Source organism: Pogoniulus pusillus, chromosome 11 (genome assembly GCF_015220805.1).
Source record: "Pogoniulus pusillus isolate bPogPus1 chromosome 11, bPogPus1.pri, whole genome shotgun sequence".
Lineage (NCBI taxonomy): Eukaryota > Metazoa > Chordata > Aves > Piciformes > Lybiidae > Pogoniulus > Pogoniulus pusillus.
Genome location: NC_087274.1, coordinates 1,220,447 through 1,224,542, shown reverse-complemented (window position 1 = coordinate 1,224,542; position 4,096 = coordinate 1,220,447). Strand labels below are relative to the sequence as shown.

At 57.1% G+C, this 4,096-nt stretch overlaps 1 long non-coding RNA gene across 1 annotated transcript; it reads right to left on the bottom strand.

Annotated features, from left to right (window-relative positions):
• Positions 1–1,157: 1,157 nt before the first annotated feature.
• LOC135179679 (uncharacterized) lies at positions 1,158–3,092 on the bottom strand. The gene is made up of 3 exons (XR_010304070.1): positions 3,040–3,092; positions 2,791–2,928; positions 1,158–2,111 (listed from the first exon to the last, which is right to left on the bottom strand). It is a non-coding gene; the product is annotated as an uncharacterized LOC135179679 (long non-coding RNA).
• Positions 3,093–4,096: the final 1,004 nt, after the last annotated feature.

Below are 4,096 nucleotides of genomic sequence, written 5' to 3'. Positions count from 1 at the left end.
CGGCGCCGCCTCCTCCTCCCCAGGTGCCGCGGCGGCTCCGCACCGCCGGAGCTGGGCCGGGCGGCACCGCCCCCGCGGCTCCCCGGGGCACCTGCGGGGCCGCAGCGGTTCGGTCCCCGCCGAGCGAGAGCCAAAGCGGGGCCGGGAGCGCGGCCCAGGCCTGCCCTGCTGCTCCTCACACCGCAGTGCCGCCGGGACCCTGCCGGGACCAGCCCGGGTCAGGGCTGCCAGAGCTCTCGCAGCCTGGAATCGTGGAATGGGTCGGGCTGGAAGGGAGCTCGGAGATCATCCAGGCCATCCAGTGGGCAGCGGCACCTCCCGCGGGCACAGGCTGCTCACCCAGCCGGGCCTGAACAGCTCCAGCGAGGCTGTGGAGCACAGAATGGGATCAGAGCTCTGTGCCCCGCAGCCTCCCTGGGCAGCCTGTGCCAGGCTCTCACCACCCTCACTGCAGAGAACCCTTTCCTCACAGCCACTTTCCATCTCCCCTCTGACACTTCAAACCCATTCCTCTTCCTCCTCCTCTCATTCCCAGACCTTGCCAATAGTCCCTCCCCAGCCCTCCTGCAGCCCCCTTCACACCCTGCAAGGCCACTCCAAGCTCTCCTGGAAGCCTTCTCCTCTCCAGGCTGCAGAGCCCCAACTCTCTCAGCCTGTGCTCAGAGCAGAGCTGCTGCAGCCCTCTCAGCATCTTGGTGGCCTCCTCTGCACTGGCTCCAACCCTTCCATGTGCTGCTTGTGCTGGGGGCTGCAGAAGTGCCCCCAGGGCTGCAGGTGGGGTGTGAGGAGAGCAGAGCCAAGGGGCAGAATCCCCTCCCTTGCCCTGTGCCCACACTGCTCTGGCTGCAGCCCAGCACAGGCTTGTGTCTGGGCTGCACTCCCACTGCAGCCTCCTGTGGAGCTTTGCATCAGCCCAGACCCCCAGGGCCTGTTCCTCAGGGCTGCTCTCAGCCATTCCCCACCCAGCCTGCAGCTGTGCTTGGCATTGCCCCCACCCAGGTGCAGGACCTTACCCTTGGCCTTGCTGAATGCCCTGAGGTTGGCCTGGGCACAGCTCTGCAGCCTGTGCAGCTCCCTCTGGATGGATCCCTGCCCTCTGGCAGGGTGACTGTGCCACACAGCTTGGTGCCTCCTGCACACCTGCTGAGGGTGCACTCGATTCTCAAACCCATGTGTCCTTTTCTGTCTCAGATCCAACAGATGCATAGATCTGAAAGAAGCAAAACTCCCCCAGCCCCAACCAACAAGCAGAGCATTGAGAGGTACCTTCAGCCTGAAGTCATCCCCTGCATGGTGAGAGAACCACTGACACCTTCCCCTCCCTGCTCAGATGGGACTTCTGTGCTGCTGTTACTGTCAATGCCTTGTGTCACTCCACAGAGCCACAGAGTGTCAGGGGCTGGAGGAGCTCCAAAGCTCATCCAGTCCAAGCCCTGCCAGAGCAGGATCTCCTAGACCAGAGCACACAGGAGCATATCCAGGTGGGTTTTGATTATCTCCAGAGAGAGAGACTCCACAACCCCCTGGGCAGCCTGTGCCAGGTCTCTGCCACCCTCACAGGGAAAAAGTCCTCCTCATGGTTGAATGAAACTTCCTATGGCTCAGCTTCCACCCTGGGCATCACCCAGCAGAGCCTGGCTGCAGCCTCCTGCACGTGTTGATAACCACTGCTGAGGTCCCCTCTCAATCTCCTCCTCTCCCAGCAGCACAGCCCCAGCTCCCTCAGGCTCTGCTCCTCACAGCTGTTCCATTCCCTTTAGCATCTTGGTGGCTCCGTGCTGGACTCTCTCAAGCCATTCTGTGCCCTCCTTGAACTCATCACGAGCCTGTCTCCCAGGCATGTGCAACCCTTGGGAATGTGGCATGGATGAAAATGACTCCCCCAGCTGTCACTGTTGTGGACCAAGACTTGCCATTATCTCAGCACCAAACCCAGAGTCGCATTAGGCAGCACTTGAGCCCTGCAGTCAGAGCAGCACAGAACCCAGTCAGGGCTTTGCCCACCGTCAGACTGCCAGGAGTTGGCAGAGCTCTGCTTGCACTGCTGCTGAAGCTCTTCCCAGGAGCTGCTCCTTTCCCTTCCTTTGCCATTTGGATAGCTGCGGCCCCACCTGCTGGGCGGAGAAGAGGCTTTGTTGGTAGCTGCAGGTGTCACCGATTGCATCGGGTTGGAAGGGACCCTCCAAGCTCATCTTGTCCAGGCCCCCTGTGCTCAGCAGGGACACCTCCAGCTAGAGCAGGCTGCTCAGGGCCCCGTCGGGTTTGACCTTGACTGTCTCCAGGGATGGGGCTTCAATCACATCTCTGGGCAACCTGTGCCAGTGTCTCCCCACTCTCACTGTCAAGAATGTCTTTGTCATCTCCCCTCTCCCCATCCCCCCAGTCCTGTTAGCTCAAGCCCTTGTCAAAAGTCTCTTCCCAGTTCTCCTTCAGGTACTGGAAGGCTGCTCTAAGGTCTCCTTTGCCAGCAGGAGCTTAGTGAAGCAGCCAAGTTCCTTCTAAGACAGAAAATCAGGATACTCTTTAGTCACAAATGGCATTGGAGTGGAAGGCACCTTCCAAGCTCATCTTGTCCAGCCCCCTGCAGGCAGCAGGGACACCTCCAACTAGAGCAGGCTGCTCAGGGCCACACTGAGTCTGACTGTGAGTATCTCAGCCTGTGCCAGCATCTCATCAGCCTCACTGTGCAGAACTTCCTCCTGACGCCCAACCTCTGTCCACCCTGCTGCAGTCCCAAAGCATTGCCCCCTGTCCTACCACTACTCTGCTCATGGGCAATGAGTGCAGGACCTGAGGCTGTGTCTTGCTCTTTCTGTAGTAGGTGGTTGGAGGTCATCCTGCAGCTTGGTGAGGTTCCAGCTGAGACTGTTCCTGATGCACACATCCCAGTTTTCCACACTTGTCCTTTGGCTATCAGCCAGCAGGCATCTGTCAGAACAGGAGCTTGGTTAGCTGCAGAATTTGGACTTACATCCTCTAAGCTTTGCTGTTCATTTCGTTTGCTCTTCACCACCCAAACTGAACTAAGGGCCAGTTCACCTCAGCCCTTGCTAAACCTGCAACCTGAGTCAGATCTGGTTTCAGAGAGCATGGTGTATGGAGCTGCTCAGGGGGAAAAAGTCTCTGCTGAGGGCTTTTTATCATTGGAATTTACTGATTAAAGTGAATCATGGAAAGCAGCTGCTGGGCCAGAGCTAATGGGCTTCAGCCTCTGCTTGAAACAAGCCTGCCTGAGCCTCCAGTGCAGCAGAGTCGCCCAGGAGAGCCCTGCTGCACTGCCTGCAATTCTGCTGTTACTGCAGATCTTGGCCTTAATTCTTACTCTGACACCTGCTGTCCTTTGCAAGCACACAAAGCACGTTATAGAAAGGAAGAAGAGGCTGAACAATTCCTCTCTGCAGAACGTTTTGAAGCAGAAGTGTTTTGTGGCATGGCTTACGGCTGCCTCCTGAGCTAACATGAACTGCGCCCAGCCTCAGCGGCTTGCCAGTGGGGTCTGATTTGTACCAGAGGTGTTGTGGATGCTGCTGTGTCAATCCCAAATGTGCAATCTCATCTCTAGCCTCTGTAGCTATGGCTTGATTCTATTTCAGCCTAGTTTTGCTGGGTTTAAAGCCCCTGAGGAGCACAGATTGAGACTAGAGATGCGGAAGAAACTCTCGACAGTGAGGGTGGGGAGACACTGGCACAGAGAGGCAGTGGATATCTCCTCCCTGGAGGCGTCCAAGGCCAGGCTGGATGAGACCTTGAGCAACCTGGTCCAGTGGAAGATGTCCCTGCCCATGGCAGAGGGTTGGAACTGGAACTTCATGGTCCCTTCCAACCCAAACCAGTCTATGAATCATTAATGGATACATACACAGTTATATTTAATCACACCTTTACCTTCTCTGGTCTCCAGTCCTGTTCCCAAGGAACCACAAACCCTGAGTGCAAGACTCACAGAGCTCTCATAGTCATAAACCCATTCGTGGTGTTGCCCTGTCCCTGCTGTGGGTACATGAAGGTTATGAACCACAGTGGTGATTTTTGGGTGTAGTTTCAGAAATGAGGAAGGTTCCTAACAGGTCATTCTTCAGCAGAGGTTAGGTGAGGA